General features: G+C 41.3%; 1 long non-coding RNA gene across 12 annotated transcripts in view; it reads left to right on the top strand.

Annotated features, from left to right (window-relative positions):
• LOC131279953 (uncharacterized) overlaps positions 1-24,617 on the top strand; it is a 165,215-nt gene that overhangs the window by 43,103 nt on the left and 97,495 nt on the right. For 11 of the 12 annotated variants that reach the window (XR_011649837.1, XR_011649828.1, XR_011649836.1 and 8 more), the window contains 2 exons: positions 1,508-1,597; positions 3,689-6,597. This is a non-coding gene — a long non-coding RNA (uncharacterized lncRNA). The remainder of the gene's footprint in view (positions 1-1,507; positions 1,598-3,688; positions 6,598-24,617) is intronic. The other variant, XR_011649830.1, reaches the window with a different exon arrangement.

Below are 24,617 nucleotides of genomic sequence, written 5' to 3'. Positions count from 1 at the left end.
GATGGCAGTGATATGTTGTAAGAAATTTGCCTGGTAACTTAGTATGTGGGATATATGGAATGTGTTTTTATTACTAAGGAAACAGGAGATGATTTCATCCTGAAATAAAATGATTGATTATTGAGAAAGAGTAAAATGTGGGACAAATGAATACTGAAAGTGTAGAAGGTTTGTGGAAAGAAAATTTTATGGTTAAAGTTAAGTAAGATTTGATGGGTCTGTCTATAAAGTTTGAAAAAGCCTTAGTATCAAGTAATATGTATCAAAGTTAAAAATATTGTTCTTTTTCAAAGTCTCTGAAATCCTTAGTCTGTTCTGGTGAAAGTTTATGGAAAGTTTACATCCTGAATAATCAGTATACAAAGAGTCTGTTTTATCAAAACAGCTTCTTATGCTTTAACCTCATCATTTCCTCAGTGTTCAAGGAAGAAAAGGTCTTATCTCTTTTAAAGGAAATAATGTTTAAACCTGCTTTCTAAAAATCAGATCCTGAAAAGCAGCTTTTTATTTCAAACTAATTACAAGAGATTTGTTCTTTTACCTTGAAAGAAAAAACAGTTAAGCTCATTTAATATGTTATAAGTTGAGAGTGTTTAAAAAAGTGTTATAAAATTAACAGGATTTTTTAACCCTCTGTTAATTAAAGTTGTATGAGTAAAAGATTCCTATGAATGCTTAAGAGTGTATAAATTTACCAATATTTCAGCATACTATTAAAGAAAAGTACAATGTGGTTAATTATGGTTTTAATAATTATAAAAGAGTATGTGTCACAGAAACAACCTCTTATCATAGATTAAAGTAGCAACACTAGTATGCAGCAATCCCAAACACTGCTAGTATATTGCATAAAGTTAATGTCCAGCTGTATTGCTATCACTTTGTTTTAAAACTTGCTAAGACTTTCTTTAGTGTCTTCTTAGATAAATCAAGCCAGCTGCATTCCTCTATTTTAAAAAACCCAACAATAGACTTTTGCAGTGCTTTTAAGGGCTGTGTGCATAGCCCAACCATCTTGTACAGTATTTACTGATAGTAATAGTAATAAAAAAGCAGCGTACATTGTTTCTCAACAAGAACAGGTTTGGCAAACTTCTTATTCATCTGCTCAATGCACAGAGCTTTCAGCCATCATTAAAGTTTTACAAATGTTTTGAGAGCCCTTGAATGTTGTCTCTGACTCTAAATATGTAAGTCTTACTGTCTAGCCATAGTTGAATGCAGCCATCATACCCTAAAAACTATGCTTTTAAAACAAAAAGGGGGAGATGATAGTATTATAACACCAAAAGATCAATTGGCAAAAGTATTATTTACTTTAAATTTTCTTAATGTTTATAATTCATTAACACCTGTGGAATGTCACTTAGAAAATGTCAAGCATCTACAGTAGACGCAGGAAATGAAGATCAACCAATATTCTAGAAGGATCTTTTAAGCAATGAATGGAAAAAAAAAAAAGGCAGGATTAAAGTAAGGGGGTGAGGCTATGCTCTTATCATTTCAGAAAATGGAGAACAAATTTGGCCACCTGTGAAGAGGATTAAACCCCAGAATGAAGAGATGGAGTCTTCTACAACTTCTGATGATGGTGATCGTAAGTAATGAGGAAGCTGCCAGTAATTACACTTATTAGGCCTATGTACCTAAACCCCCATTACTTAGAGTTAACCTGGAAAAGTCCATTCTTTCATATATATCTGAATAAGACCCATATATTCCCTGGACCAATTGATGATCGATTGCCAATTAAACTCTATGAAGAAAGACAAAGAATCGATAACCTCATATTGCCAGTTGATTATCGGCCCTTATGTATGGGTAACCATCCTTCCTGTATGTATGTTAAAAATCGGGCCGTAATTATCTTCAAAAATAATAATACTCAGTTTATTGTGACTTTATTTCACTCTTCCAATTTATTCATAACCAAAAATCCTACTTAATGATTGTCCTCAAAAAGACAGTAGGGATAAAGAGGGATGGCAAGAATGCCATATAGGAAGAGAATCTGTCATTTTTAATGATTCCTATGGAATAGCATGGGGAAGTGCTGCTATGGGGAGTCCCATTGAATATAATGACAGATTAATTTGGTATAGTCTAAAGAGTAAAGGACAACAAAAAATAAATTTTACTAAAAATAATAGTGTTTGGAAACAGAAAGGGAAATGGATCCCTTCTCCATGGTGTAATATCGCATCTATACACAAGCAGAAGAATCTGTGGAAAGTTTTTCTAGGAATAGCTCCTACTATAGAACGGATTGGGAATAATAGTAAGAATGGTCAATATTTGCATTTAAATCAAGTTCATCTTCAGGCATGTGTAAGAGATCTTTATGTGTTTGTGGTTGGAAAATTACTATAACCTAAAAATGTTCTATTCTATAAAAATGAGGCCTTGCATCCTAGTAGCCATTACCCCACAATAACATACTATGGAGAAGGCAAACTAAAAAATTTTACTATCCCCATCCATGTCAAAGAGAGCCGCCTTCCTCCCTATATTGGTAAAAAATTAGCCTCACAGGTTCAGTCGCTGCAGCTGCCACAGCACGTGGTGCTCTTGGTCATGGCCTCATCAGCTTGCAATACGCTGAACAGCAACGACAAATTAGCCTAGAACCCAGTGCGCAGTCTCTTAACTCTATGCAGCAGCAACTAACCTCCCTCGCCCAAGCAGCTTTACAAAACCGCAAGGCCCTTGACTTACAGCTGAAAAAGGAGGAACCTGCCTTTTCCCAGGAAGAATGTTGCTACTATATAAATCTGGTATTGTTGAGCAAAATGTTAAAATACGAGAATCGCGGGAAGGGATACTGCCCTCCCAGTCCTCCTCCTCCCCGATGTTAGTGTTATTAATGGAACGGAACCTGTACCTGTCCCCAGCATGGACTACATTCCCGGCCACTCTAGGAGAGCTGTGCAACTTACCCCACTTTTTGTTACCTTAGGCATTTCTGGAGCCCTAGCCACTGGTACTGCGGGGTTAGGACTCGCTCTTACCCAATATACAAAATTATCTAAGCAATTAATTGGTAATATCCAGGCTTTGTCGAGCACTATACAAGATATTCAAGATCAAATAGACTCTCTAGCTGAGGTAGTGTTCCAGAACAGGAGAGGGTTAGATCTGCTTACAGCAGAACATGGAGGAATATGTCTAGCTCTGCAGGAACAGTGCTGCTTTTATGCCAAGTCTGGCATTGTTCGAGATAAAGTTAAAAGGCTTCAAGAAGACCTGGAGAAAAGAAGAAGGGATTTAGTCAACCACCCCATATGGAGTGGACTCCAGGGATTTCTACCATATCTACTCCCCATACTAGGCCCCTTAGTAACTATACTCCTTATAATATCCTTTGCACCTTGGGCCATAAAAAGAATTATACAACTAGTAAAAGACCAAATTGATTCCGCTCTTAGCAAACCTATTCACGTATATTATCACCGACTTAACCTTGCTGATCAAGGTATATCTTTACACTAATTAAAACAGCAACTCACCCTCACGAGCGAAAAGCCCCCCAACCTGATATAATGCTGTAAGAAACCTCTAACCTCAAAGAATATATGTTTTTTGAGATGAAACTATATTGTAAACAAACTTGTAACCTTTAAAAATGTAAATTCTTATGTTGTCTTATATCTTATCTGGTATCCTCATAATAACTCTTTTTTCTATCTAGTATCCTAGTGATAACTCTCTACATAATGCAAGGACCAAATTGACTTTGCTCTGAGCAAGCCCATTCAAGTACATTACCATCAACTCCATCTTGCTGACCGAGGCATAAATCCAGAATACCTGGGTGCTGTCCAGCCCCCTCCTACGGGAACAGCATAAAACTTGAAAGTATGCTCCTCACCGGGCAAAAATAACGCACAAGCTGAGGTTGGTACCGCTGGGTGCGAGGCAAAGCACTGTAAAGGAGGGCCAAAACAAAGAAAAGGCCATTTTCAAGCGCCTTGAGAAGCATGCCTCATTAGCATAGGGGTTCGCTCTGCGCAAACAAGAGATTCGCTCTGCGTGAATCCTACCCCAAATTCCCCTCCCCAGAAAAACAGAGCCACAAACAACATGGGGAATGAGGCCTCTACTTCTCCCAGCAGGTTAATGCCAGAAGAATGCTCAGCGAGCATTCCTCCTCCAAACCCTTTAGAGAAAAAGGGAAGAGATGTTGGGGACATTCAGGACAGTGCCTGCCTTCAGCAATACTGGGGAGCGAGAATGGCTGCCAGAGCAAATGCAATAACGGTCTAAACCTCTTTTTATTACGGCTTAACCTTCTCTGTTTAAATCTATATCACTGAACAGCTCCGGCAAAAATCCAGCGGCTCAAACGAGCAACAGGCACTCCGGCCTAACAAAACCAGGGCAGGTGTAGCCATGCCACCCAATTTCACGGCACCATGCTTGGCACACACGGCTTATGAAAGCTCCCCAGTATAGCTTACTGTAATTGCAGGCCATCTGCTGAGGCGCTGGACTGGTTAGCCAATGACGGGCAACTGGACTAACCCATCAGTCAACCTAAGACAGGGACATGGCCTTTTGCTGCCATGATTCCCAATGACGGGTAAGACTGATCGCATGACGGGTAAGACAAATTGCTTACTGGGTGTAGTCCCGACCTAAAACAGGCACAGCCCCCCTTTCAGCACGGGAGCACCTTTCAGCCACATGCCACTGCTGAAAATAAGCCCTGCTCTATCATGAGCCGTCGCTGGCTGTTCCTCTCTTCAATTCATAACACATTAAACAGAGAAGGGGGACCTGTGGGGAGCCACCCGCTGTGAGACCTATCTACAGCCTCCCACAACATGGCGGAGCTCACGACATGGCGGAGTTCACAAATCTGCCCTATCATTTCCTTATTCTTCTTCCTCCCTGCTTCTTTGTTCTCCCCTTCCCGCTGCAACTCAGGTGACCACAGCAGTACGCATGTGCAAGGCGCAAAACACTGCAGACCCGGCACGAACTTTCAGCCAATCCCCTCCTTGGACGTCTCCCACCCACAAGACCAGCCTATCACCCATGGACACGTTCCCTTCCCTCTCTATATATCCTCGTGTTTTACCCCCAGTAAACGAGGCTTGATCAGAATCCTGTCTTGCCTCCATTCTTCGTGTCTCTTGTCCCCGTCTCTGTGTCGTTTGCTTTGTTTCTAGATCCCCGAGCTTGGTCGGACGGGAGACATCCTGTCGTATTGGCCTGGCCCGCGGGCGGGTCCGGGTCAAATGCCATGCAACCATCGCCACCACCGGGTACCAGGCTTTTCATCACCCCAACCAGGAACTGCACCCACTGAGCAGTAACGCCCCTTCCTGCCTGGCCCCAGAGCGCCTCCCGTCTGCTCTGTGCCTCGGGAAGGTGCCCGTTCCGGCCATGCCCTACCAGGGGAGATGCACACTCTGCCTCTCGTGTCTGGCTTCTTCCACTTCACGCAAGGCTTCTGGGGGCGTCTGTGCGGTCCAGGTCAGAACCCCATTCCTTCCTAGGCCGAGTGACCGTCCCCCGCTGGGTGGACCCCATTGGTTGACCCATGCACCTGTCAAGGCTCACCTGGCTGCCTCCACCTTTTGGCTGCTGTGAGTGGGGCCGCGATGATTGGTGGTGTTCCAGTGTCTTCAGGAGTGCAAAGCCAGGCGGGCCTTTGCACCTGGCAGGCAGGTGTTTTAGACGGTGGACGGTCCCAACGTGCAGGAGGCCATCGAGGTGTCTGCCCTAGGAGGGCGGCAGCGCTGACCTGCGTCGGGACTCCACGGACGCCCAGGGTGGGGCCTGGGGACACTGCTGATGGGTCCGGAGAGTGGGCGGCAGGAGGGTGCATGGCCGCAAGAGGACCGCGGACCCTAGGAAAATCGGGGTCGTGCCTTCTCCATGAGGTTCCTCTCTGGGCGCAGTGGTTTGGGGGTGTCAGCTCCGTGACGGGGCACAAGCTGCTGGCACGCTGGGTTGATGGCCACCAAGAAAGAGGCACCCCACCTTTTAGGGACCTAGACCACATTGGGGCATCTGCCCGTGCCCCTCCCATGCCCAGGGGTGCTGGCTTTGCGCAGGGTCCGGGATCCCTGCAGGCACGCCGTGTGTCCCGGCTGAGCGGGTGGGGTGGAGCCTGTGGGCAGCGGGGGCGGGGGAAGGGCAGTGCCAGTCCTTTTGGGGGCACAGCCAGGCCCTCCATGGGGAGGGGCTCATCTCCCTTGGGGACACGGCATCTGGCTCCTCCTGGGGGTGGGCAGAGACCGCGCCCTGCCCAGGGAGCCCCAGCCTGACCCGCTGCCCTTGCCTCCCCCAGGGCAGGCCCAGGGGCACTGCCACTGGGCACAGGTGTGTAACCGGACTCTTGGAAGGTTCTGGCACGACAGAGCGCCTCCTCCCACCTCAGCCCGGCGTGCGCCCCCGGCCTGCTGCGCTAGCAGCCACGCTGGCACAGCACTGGCAGGAGCAGAAGCTGCGTGCCTCGCCCACACTGTCCGAACCCGGCGCCGCAGCCAAACGACCGTTTGCCGACAGCCACGTCCAGTTGTGAACCGCGACATGCCGTCTTGCGTCCCAGGAGGACAGCCTTCCACCGGGACCCCTCCTCTGTGCAGGGTGAGTGACATTTCCCACCGCATTTGACGCTTTTTTTTTTATAATGACAATTTTATTTTATTTTATTATTCATTTTTTAAAAATATTACATTCAAAAAATATGAGGTCCCATTCAACCCCAACACCCCCACCCCACCACTCCCTCCACAGCAACACTCTCTCCCATCATCATGTCACATCCATTGCATTTGGTAAGTACATCTCTGGGTATCGCTGCACCTCATGGTCAATAGTCCACATCATAGCCCATACTCTCCCACGTTCCATCCAGTGGGCCCTGGGAGGATCTACAATATCCGGTAATTGTCCCTGAAGCACCACCCAGGACAACTCCAAGTCCCGAAAACGCCTCCACATCTCATCTCTTCCTCCCATTCCCCGCACCCAGCAGCCACCATGGCCACTTTTCCCACACCAATGCCACATTTTCTCTGTGGACCTTGGATTGGTTGTGTCCATTGCACTTCTATGTCAAGAGGGGCTTAAATTCCACATGGATACTGGATGCAATCCTCCTGCTTTCAGTTGTAGGCACTCTAGGCTCCATGGTGTGGTGGTTGACCTTCTTCAACTCCATGTTAGCTGAGTGGGGTAAGTCCAATAAATCAGAGTGTAGGAGTTGAAGTCTGTTGAGGCTCAGGGCCTGGCTATCATATTGTCAGTCCAGAGATTCAAATCCCCTAGATATATCTTAAACCCCAGCACCAACTACAATTCCCATAAAGTAGCATGAAAGACTTGTGAAAAGAGATCCCATCTGAGCCCAGTTCCATCACGCGGAAACACCAGCTCCAAAGAAGGGCCAACTGACATGGCAGTGAACCCCATCTGCCATGACCATAGAACCCGTGGGTCTCTTTAGCCCTCAAAAGAACCAATACCTGGGGTTGTATCTACTTTATCTGTCTCTGAGACTCTGCTCAGGTGTGCATAAGGGCAATCCTTGTGACAACCTCCAGACTCTTTTTTAGAGACTCATAGCCATATAAACTCATTTCTCCTTTCCATTTCCCCCTTAACTTAGGTTAAACAGCATTTTAAACTCCTGTTATTATATGTAGACAGGGATATTCTGCTGGACCACGTTGAACCTTTAATTCAAGGTCATTTTCTAGTTGCATCATCAGCTGGTATTTGGTAGTGATCCCTCGGTGCCAGGGAGGCTCATCCCCAGGTGTCATGTTCCATGCTGGGGGGATTGCATTGCATTTACATGCTGAGTTTGGCTTTGAGACGGGCCACATTTGAGTAACATGAAGGCTGTCAGGAGTAAACTCCTAGGCACAGTGCTGCTCTAGTCCTTGTTCTTATTTCAGGCGTATAGGCTCACAAGCATAATCATTAGTATCAGGGGCTCACTGTTGGACCCTCATTCCTTCTTGGTCCTTACCGTTGCACCTGGGGGACTGCTGCTGCTCCCTGAGGGACCACGACAGAACCTCTGGCCAGGAACCCAGTACCCCCCAGCTGTTGTTTTTAATTGTTTCCACTATGAGTATATCCAAACATTACCGTGCACCCTGGACACATGCCCTGTATAACTCCCTGTCAACCATATATCGCCTGTCAACAACATCCCATACCAGTATTCCTCCGCTGCCATTGTTGAACCACTCTGTGATCCAAAACTTCCTGAAAAGTGAAGCCCATTATAATGCCAGGTTCCCTTACTAGTAAAATGGAATATAGCGATAAGTTTAAAGGTTAGATCTAGAATACATATTAATTTGGAAAAATTCTACATCCTATCTTTTTCTTTTCTTTTTTCATAATTATTGAGCTGCTCTTCACAAGAGCCTTAGATCACAGTGATTCATATATACAATATACAGTACTCCCGCACATCCACCATAAAACCTTTTCTCTTCCACAGCGATAATCTTATAACTTATTCATATCATATTTACTTAAACTGTTGTACAGACTCTGAGACAACAGCTTTCAAACAAGGTGACACCTGTGCTTACATTGTGGTCCATACTTTAGGATATACAGTATTCTAAATTTTTAGTTATCCTATGTTTTACATTATGGTTTACATTATTAGTCTGTCATCCCCTATATGTTTTTTGTGTAATATTACATGTTTTATATCCATCCTTGTGTACTCTCACGAAACTCCTCTCTTATCCCCACATTTACCTTGGTTCCATCCATTCAACATCCATTTTCCCCTCCCCTTGGGGCCTACAGTGACAGCCATCTCCACTTCCTGAGGAGCCACGTCCAGAGATACTTGAAAAAGTGTTCAGGGCCTGACTTGCTCAACTGCCCTAATGCCCTGGGAGCCACCCTTTCTCTCGAGAGATACAGTTCCCTCTATTTGATGGCATTAGTCCTCCCCCGGATGTTGGTCCACCCCAACTCTCACTACTTGGTTTTTACCCAATGGTACAACCCACCCTGGCAAAATGAGCATTCAGACATTCCCCAGGAGTCCGTCCCACATCAGACCATTTCCTCCGAGCATCCTAAACAGGTAACCCTCCTAATTATATTTTGATACGATTTTCTCAGCATTTTACTCTCAACCAACACCTGACACTCTCCTATGTTCGTATGTTGCCCCTCCCTCCCCCCAATTTTTTGGCAATATTACCCATCCACCCATCCGCACCCCCCTCAAACCCACAAAGCCCCACCCAAAGGCAACTCCTTGCCCCCATTTTATCTCTTCTTTGTGCTCATACTTACCACCAACTCATCATAGATTCCACCCCTGCAGACGTCGGCTCACATCCTTCCTCCACCCCCCGATTTCCTGTAAGCCTATCTTCCAGTCTCTAGCTGTCTGAGGCAGCTTGCTTATTTCATATCATTGAGGTCATGTAGTATTTGTCCTTCAATGCCTGGGTTGCTTCACTCAACATAAGGTTCTCAAGATTCATCCATCCTATCACATGTGTTTGTAGTGTATTTGTTCTTACAGCCGAGTAGTGTTCCATTGTATGTATATATCACATTTTATTGATCCACTCATCTGTTGATGGGCATTTGGGTTGATTCCAACTTTTGGCGATAGTGAACAATGCTGCTATGAACATTGGTGTCCATATATCGGTCTGTGTCCTTGCTTTCAGTTCTGCTGGGTATATACCCACCAGCGGTATTGCTGGGTCATATGGCAAATCTATGGTTAGTTTTTAGCAAAACTGCCAAACTGTCCTCCAGAATGGTTGGATCCTTCTGCATTCCCACCAGCAGTGGATGAGTGTTCCACTTTCTTCACATCCTGTCCAGCATTTGTATTCTTCTGTTTTTTTCATAGCTGCCAATCTTATGGGAGTAAGATGGTATCTCACTGTAGTTTTGATTTGCATTTCCCTGATAGCTAGCAATTTGGAGCATTTTTTCATGTGCTTTTTAGCCATTTGTATTTCTTCTTTGGAGAAGTGTCTGTTTAAATCTTTTTCCCATTTTTAAAATGGGTTGTTTATCTTTTTATTTTCAAGATATATGAGTTCTTTATATATGCAAGTTATAAGTCTCTTATCAGATATATCGTTGCCAAGTATTTTCTCCCATTGTGTGGGTTCCCTTTTTATTTTCTTGGCAAACTCCTTTGAGGTGCAGAAGGCTTTAATTTTGAGGAAGTCCCATTTATCTATTTGTTCTTTTGCTGCTCGTGCTTTTGGTGTGATAGTCATGAAGCCATTTCGTATTACAAGGTCCTGTAGATGTTTCCCTACACTGCTTTCCAAGGTCTTTATGGTCTTGGCTCTTATATTTAGGTCTTTGATCCATCTTGAGTTGATCTTTGTATAAGGTTTGAGATGGTAATCCTCTTTCATTCTTCCACATATGGATATCCAGTTCTCCAGGCACCATTTGTTGAATAGGCCATTCTCTCCCAGTTGAGAGGGTTTGGTGGCTTTATTGAATATTATATGGCTATATATATGAGGTTCTATATCAGAACTTGCAATTCGATTCCATTGGTCTGTGTGTCTCTCCTTATGCCAATACCATGCTGTTTTCACTACTGTAGCTTTGTAGTATGTTTTGAAGTCAGGCAGTGTGATTCCACCAATTTCGTTTTTCTTTTTCAATATATCTTTGGCTATCGGGGGTCTCTTTCCTTTCCAAATAAATTCCATAGTTAGTTTTTCTAGTTCCTTAAAGAAGGCTGTGTTGATTTTTATTGGGATTGCATTGAATGTGTAGATCAGTTTTGGTAGAATAGACGTCTTAATAATATTTAGTCTTCCTATCCATGAACAAGGAATATTCTTCCATTTATTTAGGTCTTCTTTGATTTCCTTGAACAGTCTTGTATAGTTCTCAGTGTATAAGTTTTTTACATCTTTAGTTAAATTTATTCGTAAACATTTGATTTTTTTATTTAGCATTGTGAATGGTATTTGTTTCTTGATTTCCTCCTGATCTTGCTCATTATTGGTGTACAGTAATGCTACTGATTTTTGCACATTGATCTTATAACCTGCGACTTTACTAAACTCATTTATGAGTTCTAGAAGCTTTGTTGTAGATCTCTCAGGGTTTTCTATGTATAGGATCATGTCATCTGCAAATAATGAAATTTTGACTTCTTCCTTTCCAATTTGAATGCCTTTTATATCTGATTCTTGCCTCAGTGCTCCAGCAAGTACTTCTAAGACAATGTTAAATAGAAGGCGAGACAATGGGCATCCTTGTCTTGTTCCTGATTTTAGAGGGAAGGATTTTAGGATTTCTCCATTGTAAACAATGTTGGCTGTAGGTTTTTCATATATACTCTTTATCATGTTCAAAAAATTTCCTTGTATTCCGATCTTTGGAGTGTTTTTATCAAGAAAGGGTGCTGTATTTGTCAAATGCTTTTTCTGCATCTATAGATATAATCATGTGATTTTTTTCCTTCAATCTGTTTATATGGTGTATTACATTGATTGATTTTCTTATGTTGAACCATCCTTGCATACCTGGAATATATCCCACTTGGTCGTGGTGTATAATTCATTTAATTTTTTGTTGAATACGATTAGCAAGTATTTTGTTAAGTATTTTTGCGTCTACGTTCATTAGAGAAATTGGTCTAATTTTCCTTTCTTGTGGTGTCTTTGTTTGGCTCTGGTACTAGGGTAATGTTGGCATCATAGAAGGAGTTAGGCAATGTTCCTTCTGTTTCGATTTTTTGGAATAATTTCAGCAGGATTGGTGTTAGTTCTTTCCGGAATATTTTGTAGAATTCAGCTGTGAAGCCGTCTGGCCCTGGGCTCTTCTTAGTTGGGAGGTTTTTAATGACTGATTCTATCTCTTTACTTATGATTGGTTTGTTAAGATCATCAATTTCTTCTTTTGTCAATATGGGCTGCTTATGTGTTTCTAGGAATTTGTCCATTTCCTCTGAATTGTCATTCTTGTTGCAATATAGTTTTTCAAAGTATCCTCTTATGATAGTCTATTTCTGTGGGGTCAGTGGTGATATCACCTTTCTCATTTCTTATTTTGTGTATTTGCATCTTCTCTCTTTTTTTCTTTGTTAGTCTCGCTAAAGGGTTGTCAATTTTGTTGATCATCTCAAAAAACCAGCTCTTAGCCCTGTGTATCTTTTCAAGTGCTTTCTTATTTTCTATTTCATTTAGTTCTGCTCTTATCTTTGTTATTTCCTTCCTTCTTTTTCCTGTTGGATTACTTTGTTGTTTTTTTTTCTAATTCCTTCAAATGTGCAGTTAGTTCTTCAATTTTTGCTCTTTCTTCTTTTTTGATATATGAATTTATGGCTATAAATTTCCCTCCCAGTACTTCTTTTGCTGCATTCCATAAATTTTGGTATGTTGTGTTATCATTATCATTTGTTTCAAGGTAGTCATTGATTTCTTTTGAGATTTCCTCTTTGACCCACTCTTTTCCTAAGAGTGTGCTGTTTAATTTCCAAATCATGGTGTGAAATCTGGGCCTCTGTCCCTTGCAAATTTCCAGCTTCACTCCACTGTGGTCAGAGATATTGTTTCGTATGATTTCAATCTTTCTGAATTCATTAAGCCTTTCTTTGTGGCCTAGCATATGGTCTATTTTGGAGAATGATCCATGTGCGCTTGAGAAAAATGAGTATCCTGCTGTGTTTGGGTGTAATGATCTATATATATATCTATTAGATCCCGCTCCTCTAATATACTGTTCAAGTTTTTTTTTTCTTTAGTGATTCTCTTTTGAGATGTTCTCTCAAGCGTTGATAGTGGTGTATTAAAATCCCCCACTATAATTGTAGATGCATCTTATTCTTTCACTTAGTTTTTCCAGCGTTTGCCTCACGTATTTAGAGGCACCCTTGTTAGGAGCATAAATATTTATGATTGTTTGATCTTCTTGACCGATTGTCCCTTTCACTAAAATGTAGTATCCTTCTTTGTCTCTCACAATTGTTTCGCTTTTAAAGTCTATTTTGTCTGATATTAATATAGCTACTCCAGCCTTTTTTTGGTTATTGTTTGCTTGTATGATTGTTTTCCAGCCATTCACTTTCAACCTCCATGAGTCTCTGGGTCTAAGATGTGTCTCTTGTAGACAGCATATATATGGGTCATATTTCCTTATCCAATGTCCCAGTCTGAATCTTTTGATAGGTGAGTTTAATCCGTTCACATTCAGTGTTATTACTTTCAAGGAATTATTTTTGTTAGCCATATTTTGACTGGACTTGTGTTTGTCATATTTTGTTTGCTTTTTTTTTCCTTCTCTTTTTGTCTTTTTTGTTGCTCTTACACTCTCCTCCAACTCAGCCTGTCCTGTTTTTCCCTTTCTTCCTGCAGAACTCCCTTTAGAATTTCTTGAAGGGGAGGTTTCTTGTAGGCATACTCTTTCAGTTTCTGCTTATCTGCGAATATTTTGAACTCTCCATTATATTTGAATGCTAATTTAGATGGATAGAGTATTCTTGGTTGGAAATTTTTTTCCTTTAGCACCTTGACTATATCATACCACTGCCTTCTTGCCTCCATGGTTTCAGATGAGAAATCAGCACTTAATCTTATGGAGCTTCCCTTGTATGTGATGGTTCTCTTTTCTCTTGCTGCTTTTAGAATTTTCTCTTTGTCTTGAGCATTGGATAATTTGACAAGTATATGTCTTGGGGTAGGCCTGTTGGGGTTTATGATGAGTGGGGTGCGCTGTGCTTCTTGGATATGTACATCTGTCTCTTTCAGTAGATTTGGGAAGTTTTCATCCATTATTTCCTGCAACAGTCCTTCTGACCCCTTTCCCTTCTCTTCTCCTTCTGAAATGCCTATAGTACATATGTTTGAGCGTTTTGCATTATCATTCAGGTCCCTAAATCCTAGCTGGGTTTTTTCTGTCTTTTTATGGACCAATTCTACTATCTGTTTGATTTGCGATGTACTGTCTTCCACATCACTAATTCTCTGCTCTGCCTCTTCTGGTCTGCTGATATTTGCTGCAAGTGTATTTTTGATTTCTTGAACTGTGGTGTTCATTCCCATCATATCTGTTATCTTTTTGCATATGTCTGCAATTTTCCCTCCAAGTGTTGTCTTCATGTTGTTAACCTCTTCCTTTACTTCATTAAATATGTCGGTGATAAATGTTCTGAGATCTTTCATTACTTGTGCGAAGTTCTACTCCCCTTCCTGATTTTTAGTTTGTTCATTGGATTCAGCCATGTTTTCCTGATTACTGGTTTGGTTTGTAGATTTTTGTTGCTGTCTGGTCATCATTTTATCTTGACGGGTTTAATCAGTTCCTTAGCTTCTTTGTATAGTCTTTGAGATTAATTAGCTGTTGTTTTTGTGTAAGTGTTATATCTCCTCTTTGTCACTTTGTTCTTCGTATTCTAATTTCTTACTGCTGGTTGAGTTCACTTTAAAGGAAAGTATTAGGGCCGGGGAAAGGCAATTGTGTAAGCAAGGAAAAAGTGTAAAGTAGTAATGGTGATATATGTTAACAGCGCAACAATATGAGATATGGGAGGATGGATGTTAGATTCAAGTAAGTTGTGTAGAGTTATAGCACAAGGTAGAGTACCTATAATGAGGTAGTCGACTGAATATGGGAGAATATGGTATGAATTAAAAAGCTATTGTTTTCGTGAGAGAGGGAAAGAGAAAAGAAAGGCAATAGTTTCAAGAGTGGATAACAGACAGAAAACAAAACTAAGGTATTAGAAATGAAGAGTTAGACACTTTGTGGATCAAAGAAAGGGAGGTGGAATATAGGAGAGACAGTAGATGATGGAGGATATCAAGATATAGGGGAAAGGGGATAGTGTAGGTAGCCAAAATAAAATCTATTCACACAGAAATGAGGCAGTGGAGGATGAGGAATCCCAGCAAATGTGATGTGTTCCCTGCAGCACCTATTGTATAGTTAAGATAAAATAAAATAAGAAGAAAATGAGGGACAAGAGAGAGAAAAAAGAAAAAAAAGAGAGAAGAAAGGAAGATCCAATCACATTTCAATCCCCTTCAGTTTAAATAATACAATTGATCTCCAATATGCAAAACAGCCAATTCTAAATCATTAACCTGATTGTGTAGAGCTACCACAACAGTAGCAGCAGCTGTAATGATTCCAATCAGTCCCAAGATGCTTATAAGCAGCAGTCCACTAAAGCATTTAGTCCGTTTCAAGAATTCTTTTTTTTTAATGTAGAATTGGATATGAGTTTATTAAAAATATTTTATATCAATATTAACATATTCTATAGCCGAAAACAAACCATTTTGAAGTATTGTGAGGCAGGATAGAATAGGGAGATAACGGGGAGGAACAGAAAACTCAAAGAGCTACAGAAACACCACCTAATAAATGATGCTAGGCAACAACCTGTTGACTTGCACAAGCAAGTTATCTGGGGGCAGCTCACAGCATTCACCCAGAAGCTGTGTTGTCAGAAGGCAACTCGGGGCAGGAGGCGCACCACTGCTGCGCAGCCACTTTCATTTCACCTCTTGTGGCAAACTCCAGCAGAGCGAGAAACCAGTCACTGCCAGCAACCCTAGAAATCAAACCATCAAGGAGGGAAGCGGACTTGGCCCAGTGGCCAGGGCATCCGTCCACCACGTGGGAGGTCCACGGTCCAAACCCCGGGCCTCATTGACCCATGTGGAGCTGGCCCATGCGCAGTGCTGAGGCACGCAAGGAGTGCCCTGCCACGCAGGGGTGTCTCCGCATAGGGGAGCCCCACGCACAAGGAGTGCTCCCACAAGGAAAGCCACCCAGCGCCAAAGAAAGCCCAGCCCGCCCAGGAATGGCACCGCACACACGGAGAGCCGACAAAAGATGATGCAACGGAAGAAACACAGACTCCTGCGCCACGGACAACAACAGAAGAGGACAAAGAAAAACACACAGCAAATAGACACAGAGAATAGACAACTGGGGGGAGCAAAGGGAGAGAAATAAATGAAATAAATCTTTTAAAAAAAAACATCAATTACTCTCCTCCACTTTGTCTCAAATATTTTTTTTTAAATTCTACTCAATTCATTCATTTTTTTAAAAGATATTACATAAAAAAAATGAGGTCCCCATTCGCCCCCACCGCCCCCACCCCACCATTCCCCCCACAGTAACACTCTCCCCCATTATCATGTCGCATCCATTGCGTCTGGTGAGTACATCTCCGGGCATCGCTGCACCCCATGTCCCGTGTTCCACACCATAGACGTTTCAAGAATTCTTATGTAGCAATAATTGACTTTCAGAAGATGACTGCCAAATCTGCATCATTCTCACTGGTATCCAGATGCCTTTTCTTCTTCTGGCCATGGCTCATTGATGTTCACTTTTTCAGTGGAGCCACTTTTGCCTCTTCTCAGGTTTCAGTGGTAGGGCCCTGGATCTTCACAAAGGCATTTGCATCAACAGTCCTAAAAGGGATGTTACTGGAGTGGGCAGGGACATGACAGACAGTTCCCTGTTACTACTAGCAGGTATTCCAGATGGTTTTTCATAATTTGAGGGTGATTTATAATAGTTCATTTTTTGTTTAGCTTTTAGTATTTGCAATCTACCCCTGAATAGGGATGGCAGTCTTTAGAGTGACCGGACACTATTGGGTTAAGTCTTTCACTTTTAGCAGGACCTCCTATTCTGTGCACAATTGCTTCTTTATATTTTGCTTTTGGCCTCTTTTTAGAATTGTGATTAAAACCCAAGGGTTACTTGTTTAAAAGTTTGCCTTCACCACAAACTCCACCCAAAGCCAATATTGGTGCTTGCTACATCCAATTCATAGGCTAAGTTAATGTCCACAATTTACCTTCCTTTTATTATTTTTAAAAGCAGCTTGCTGTAGGTTTTCCTACTTCCATGAAGGACTTTTCCCAATTAATATATACAATGGTTTTAATATTTGAGACTAAGTGAGAGATGATTTTCAGTATTCCAACAATATTACAAACTACATTAACATGAGAAAACATTGCACTTTATCAATTACGCAGAGAGTATAGTTTTGTTTTACCCAACTAAACATCATTGAAGAATTTGATAGAGCAGCCAGGACTTTGCAACCTGTCCCAATTGTTTGCCTAGTTCAGGCTCTTAAGATAAGATAGTGTCTCTGATATTTCTTTTCATTCTGAAAAAAGGATTTCCGGTTAAAATAATGTTATCAATAGGGTTTTAGCCACCAGTTTTTTCTATGCAGGTAGGTTATTATCACCATGGCAGGATAGATGGTTGCGCTATGCACACAGCCTTGGGGAGGCACTGCAAAAGTCCATTGTTGACTTTTCTACAGGTAGGAGAATGCCAGCGGGCAGGCCGACTTGACTTGCCTAAGGAAATACTAAAGAAAGTCTTACTGCGTTCTAAAACAAAGTGATAGCAACACAGCTGGACATTAACTTTTTGCAACAAACTAGCAATATTTGTGACTGCTACATACTACAATGTTATTATTTTAATTTATCATAAGAGGTTGTTTCTGTGACACATACCTTTTTATAATAATTAAAATCATAACTAACCACATTGTACTTCTTTTTAATATTATGCTGAAATATTGGTGAATTTATACACTCAAGTACTCATTTGAAACTTTTACTCATACAACTTTAACAGGGGGTTAAAAAATCTTGTTAATTTTATAACACTTTTAAACACTCTACTTAACTTATAACATATTAAATGAACTTAACTGTTACTTTAATTTTTCTTTCAAGGTAAGGGAACCAATCTCTTGTAATTAGTTTGGAATAAAAAGAAAGCAGGTTTAAACATTATTACATTACTTTCCTTTAGAAGAGATAAGACCTTTTTTTCCCTGAACACTGAGATAATGATGAGGTTAAAGCACAAGAAGCTGTTTTGATAAAATAGACTTACTTTGTATATGGATTACTCAGGAAACTTACCAACAGACTAATGACTTGAGACTTTGAAAAAGGACAAAATTTTTAATTTTGCATTAGTATACCGTTTGATACTAAACTTTTAAAAACTGTATAGATAGGCCCATCCAATTTTATTTAACTTTAATCATAAAAATTTCTTTTCCACAAACCTTCTACACTTCCAGTATTCATTCAGGTTTTGACCCACACTCTACTCTTTCCCAATAATCAATCATTTTATCTCAGGAAAAAATCATCTCCTTTTTCCTTAACAATGAAAACACATTCCATATATCCTACATATTAAGTTACCAGGCAAACTTTTTACAACATGTTATTGCCATCAACACTAAACAAGCTTGTTAAAATAACGAACTTTTCTTCACTTTAAATACTTAGTAGCATGTAATACCAGAAACAGTCCACTAGAAGCAAGTTAGCAGGGGAGGCTGGCCACCAACAAGTTTTCCTGTCATAAAATTACCTTTTATTGTTATTATTATCAATTCAGTTTTTGTTTAATAATGACTTTCTGCAATTAGCCATTTAAATGCCTTAATTTAAACAATGCTTCATTAAATTTCTTATAATTATTTATAACCATATAGACTATAATTTTATTATTTTAAGACAAATTTTACCTTCACAGAACACATTTCCTTAAAGTTACACAGTACCTTCTATAACTTGCCACATGCATTTAAGTTCCAAGGGTTTATGAAAATTAGCCATCCTATTTTAGGACAAAACACACCTTTTAGAAAAAACTTAATAAATTTCAGTCAGCATTCCCACAAACTTTTTTTTTTTTTTTTAATTTTTTTATTTTTTATTGACTTTGTAATAATATTACATTAAAAATATATATGTGAGGTCCCATTCAACCCCACCCCCCCACCCCCCCTCTCCCCCCCCCCAACAACACTCGTTCCCATCATCATGACACATCCATTGGATTTGGTAAGTACATCTTTGGGCACCTCTGCACCTCATATACATTGGTTCACATCATGGCCCATACTCTCCTCTATTCCATCATGTAGGCCCTGTGAGGATTTACAATGTCCGGTGATTACCTCTGAAGCACCATCCAGGGCAGCTCCATGTCCCGAAGACGCCTCCACCTCTCATCTCTTCCTGCCTTTCCCCATACCCTTTGTCCATTATGTCCACTTTTCCCAATCCAATGCCACCTCTTCTATGTGGACACTGGATTGGTTGTGTCCATTGCCCCTTTATGTCAAGAGGAGGCTCAGATTCCACCTGGATGCTGGATGCAATCCTCCCATTTTCAGTTGTAATCACTCTAGGCTCCATGGTGTGGTGGTTGTCCTTCTTCACCTCCATCTTAGCTGAGTGTGGTAAGTCCAATAAATCAGATTGTAGGTGCTGGAGTCTGTTGAGGCTCAGGATCTGGCTATCACATTGTCAGTCCAGAGATTCAAATCCCCTAAATATATCTTAAACCCCAACATTAACTGCACCTCCAGCACATTAGCATGAAAGTCTTATGAAGGGAGATCCCATCTGAGTCCAGATTCATCACACATAAACACCATTTCCAAAGAGGGGCCATCTGCCCTGGTAGTTAACCCCATCGGCCATGACCATAACTCCCATGGGTCTCTTTAGCCCTCAAAGGAACCAATATCTGGGGGTTGTATCTGCTTTATCTGTCTCTCTGACTCTGCTCAGTTGTGCATGAGGGCAAACCTTCTGCCAGCCTCCAGACTCTTTTTTAGAAACTCGTAGCCATATAAACTCATTTCTCCTTTCCATTTCCCCCTTACTTTAGGTCAAACAGCATTTTTAAGTCATGGTATTTTATGTAGACATGGATATTCTGCTGATCCGCATTGAACCTTCCGTATAAGGTCATTTTCCAGTTGCATCATCAGTTGGTAGTTGATAGTGGTCCCTCGTTGCCAGGGAGGCTCATCCCCGGGTGTCATGTCCCACGCTGGGGGGAAGGCATTGCATTTACATGCTGAGTTTGGCTTCGAGACTGGCCACATTTGAGTAACATGAAGGCTGACAGAAGGAAATTCCCAGGCACAAAGTTGCTCTAGGCCTTGTTATTATTTTGGGTTTATCAGCTCACAAGCATAGTCATTAGTATCAGGGGCTCACTGTTGAACCCTCACTCCCTCCCAGTCCCCACCACTGTACCTGGGAGACTGTCGCTGCTCCCCTAGGGACCACGACAGAGCACCACTGGCCAGGACCCCAGTACCCCCCCTACTGTGGTTTTTAATTGTTGCCACTATGAGTATATCCAAACATTACCATGCACCCTGGACATATGTTCTGTACAGCTCCCTGTCAGTCAAATATCACCTGTCATTGGTATCCCATACCAGTATCCCTCCATTGCCATTGTTGAAACACTCTGTGATCCAGAACTCCCCGAAATTTGAAGCCCAATATAATGTCATGGTCCCTTACTAGGGAATGGCATATAGCGATGAGTTTAAAGGATAGATAAAGAACTTGGATAAAGTTAGATAAAGAACTTAGATAAAGAATGTTGACTTGAAAAAATTCCACATCCTATTTTTTTCTTTTTCCCCCCCCCCCCCCCTAATTATTCAGCTTTTCTTCACAGGAGTCCTAGACCACAGCAATGTATATATATAATATACAGCACTCCCACACATCCACCAGAAAACCTTTTCCCTTCCACAGTGATACTCTTACGCCCTATTCATATCATATTTACTTAAAGTGATGTACAGAGTCTGAGACATTAGCTTTCTAACAAGGTGACATCTGTGTTTACATTATGGTGCATACTTTAGGATACACAGTTCTTTACATTTTTAGTTATCCTATGTTTTACATTATGGTTTACATTATCAGTCTGTCATCTCCTATATGTTATGGTGTAATATTACATGTTTTATATCCATCCTTGTGTACTCTCAAGAAACTCCTCTCTTACCCCCCATTTACTTTGGTTCCACACATTTAACGTCCATTTTCCCTTCCACCTTGGTGCCCTCAGTGATAGCCAACCTCCGTTTCCTGAGGAGCCACTTCCAGAGATAGATGGAATAGTGTTCAGGGCCTAACTTGCTCAACTGCCCCAATGCCCTGGGAGCCACCCTTTCTCTCGAGGGATACAGTTCCCTCTATTGGATGGCATTAGTCCTCCCCAGGATGTGGGTCCACCCCCACTCTCACTACTTGGGTTTCTACCCCATGGTGTCACCCACTCTGGCAGAATGAGCATTTAGACATTCCCCAGGAGCCCGTCCTGCATCAGACCCTCCCCTCCGAGCATTCTAAACAGGTAACCCTCTTTATTATATTTTGATATGATTTTCTCGGCATTTTACTCTCCACCAACACCTGACCCTCTCCTGGTTCGTATGCTACCCCTCCCTCCCCCCACTTTTGGGCAACGTTACCCACCCGTCCCTCCCCAGCCACCCTCAAACCCGCAAAGCCCCAAGCAAAGGCAACCCCTTGCCCCCCTTTTATCTCTTCTTTGTGTTCATACTTACCACCATCTCGTCTTAAATTCCACCCCTGCAGACATCGGCTCATATCCTTCCTCCACCCTCTGATTTCCTGCAAGCCTATCGTTCAGTCTCTTGCTATCTAGGGCAGCTTGTTTATTTCATATCATTGAGGTCATGTAGTATTTGTCCTTCAATGTCTGGGTTGCTTCACTCAACATAAGGTTCTCAAGATTCATCCATGTTATCACATGTGTTTGTAGTGTGTTTGTTCTTACAGCCGAGTAGTATTCCATTGTGTGTATATACCACATTTTATTGATCCACTCGTCTGTTGATGGGCATTTGGGTTGATTCCAACTTTTGGCAATAGTGAACAATGCTGCTATGAACATTGGTGTACATATATTGGTTTGTGTTCTTGTTTTCAGTTCTGCTGGGTATATTCCCAGCAGTGGTATTGCTGGGTCATATGGCAAATCTATGGCTAGTTTTTTGAGAAACCGCCATACTGTTCTCCAGAATGGTTGGATCCTTCTGCATTCCCACCAGCAGTGGATGAGTGTTCCCCTTCCTTCACATCCTCTCCAGCACTTGTATTCTTCTGTTTTTTTCATAGCTGCCAATCTTATGGGTGTAAGATGGTATCTCATTGTGGTTTTGATTTGCATTTCCCTGATAGCTAGAGATTTGGAACATTTTTTCATGTGCTTTCTTGCCATTTGTATTTCTTCTTCGGAGAAGTGTCTGTTTAAGTCTTTTTCCCATTTTTTAAATGGATTGTTTATCTCTTTATTTTCAAGATGTAGGAGTTATTTATATATGCAAGTTATAAGTTTCTTATCAGATATATGATTGCCAAATATTTTCTCCCACTGTGTGGGTTCCCTTTTTACTTTCTTGACAAACTCCTTTGAGGTGCAGAAGGCTTTAATTTTGAGGAAGTCCCATTTATCTATTAGTTCTTTTGCTGCTCGTGCTTTTGGTGAGATATTCATAAATCCATTACCTATTACAAGGTCCTGTAGATGTTTCCCTACACTGCTTTCTAAGGTTTTTATGGTCTTGGCTCTTATATTTAGGTCTTTGATCCATCTTGAGTTGATCTTTGTATAAGGTGTGAGATGGTAATCCTCTTTCATTCTTCTACATATGGCTATCCAGTTCTCCAGACACCATTTGTTGAATAGGCCACTCTCTCCCAGTTGAGAGGGTTTGGTGGCTTTATCGAATATTATGTGATTGTATATGTGAGGTTCTATATCAGAGCTTTCAATTCGATTCCATTGGTCTATATGTCTCTCCTTATGCCAATACCATGCTGTTTTCATCCCACAAACTTTTAACTTTTAATATTCATTTATTTTACATCCTTCATTTTATCCTGTGAAGAAAAATAAACTATTCATTTCAATCTAGGCAAGAACAACTTTTTATGAAAAGACTTATAGTAATTTTGTTAGTCAAGACGTACAATTTTTATCATTGTAGAGACCTTATTAATATTTAAACTTATGTATTATATAAGCACTTATTTAATTTTTGGCCATTTGAATCAACCTTCTTTAAAAATTTTTACTTATTAATTTATATTGCCATCTGGAGGTATCAAAATATACACTGATATTGAACAAACAGACAAACACAAAACAATTATAACACATTAACAGAAACATACAGTTTACAATTGACTCATGATTCTTACTTTCTTGGTATAGCTGCTTTTAAGTCCTTCGTTATATCACATCTTAGATTGTACTTTTTAAGATTTCTTCTGGAATCCATGTTGCCTGTAACATGCAAGCTTGTGCTTGGAAACATTTTTATTAGTTATGAGCAATCAGTTAAGATATCTTGAGCAGCATAAATGTAGCTAAGCTCTTATCTAGCAGTTTAGACAGACTGTTAACCCACATTTTTGGATTACTACTCTGTAAGACTATCCTGAGCACCTCAAGCTCCTGTTCTTGTTCCAATTTACTTTCTTTCATTTCAAATTTACTTATGTGCTTAGGAAATATAATAATTTCATCTTTCTCTCCTTCTTCAGACTGTAAAGGATCTAAAGCTGCCACTACCTGGTGGCATAAGGCCCATACTGATAATGGAATGAACTCCATTTTTTGATACGCTCTTTGTAAAGCTTTCATTACACATCTCCACTGTTTCAAATTTAAAACATTACACCCCTGAGGCTAAAGCCAGCAACAGTGCTTTTGTATTAGAGCTAACAATTCTAGTAATTCATAGGTTTTTACAGGCACCCCATTAACTTTCAGTAAAGTTCCTAGCACTCGTGACTATGCTTCCACATGTCCCATTTGATCACCCATTACCCTGATGACTTCACGGAAAATCTTACTTACTTAAAAGAAGACTCGAGTCACTCTGCTTTGGACATCACATGACCCTCGATGAGGTCTTTTCCGCGGTTCCCCATACTAATTTGGAAGGCTTGCTAACTTCTTCAGGCCCCACGATGGGGCACCAGATGTTGGAGATTTGGACCTGAAGAGTATCGGGACTGAAAGAGAAAAGGGAGAAGGAACAAAGAGAAAGAACGAGAGAGCTGGGATCAGGGGGTCTGTGAGTAATGACTCCTCAGACAACTTTATAGTTTACAAGGGGCTCTTTATATACCCCAGTGTACGTTCCAAGAAGCAGGTAGACGTAGCCTACGTGCCAGTAAGCGTAAACACATAGCCTACATGTCATCAAGCAGCAGCACGTATTAGCTATCAGCATTACCCATAGTCTAAGGAATTTAAAAAAAATCTTTTCTCAAGGTACAACGTCTAAGCATTCTATTCTCTACCAAAGGTATGAGCGCATCTTTTCTTTCAGCCTTTAACAGCTTCATCGCATTCGCTGGGAACCCTTAATTACTGCATTCCTGAGGTTGCAAGCGTAGCCATGGAGACAGCACATCTCTCCTTGAGAGGCCACTGTGCCTCAGTTTCCAACACATGAGGAAACCATTGAACCCAGATATGGGGCCTTTGGAAAACAGATGCAGGCTCCTGGAGCCAGAAATCGGCTTGGGGAAGCGTATGGGGCTGTGGGGTCGGACCTGCTCTCCCCCACGAAGCACCGAAGATACTCCCATACCCAGTGTTGGGGTGAGTCCCGGTTCGAACAAAGCAGTAGCAGTGGCTGTAGCAGTTTGATATTATTGATGAATTCCAAAAAGAAATATTGGATTATGTTTGTAAAGTTATCATTTCCTGTGGGCATATTGGATTATATTAGATTCAGAGGTTTA

Source organism: Dasypus novemcinctus, chromosome 10 (assembly GCF_030445035.2).
Source record: "Dasypus novemcinctus isolate mDasNov1 chromosome 10, mDasNov1.1.hap2, whole genome shotgun sequence".
In the NCBI taxonomy this organism is placed as follows: domain Eukaryota; kingdom Metazoa; phylum Chordata; class Mammalia; order Cingulata; family Dasypodidae; genus Dasypus; species Dasypus novemcinctus.
Note: the sequence above shows the minus strand (reverse complement) of the source record. Positions and strands in the feature narration are given on the sequence as shown.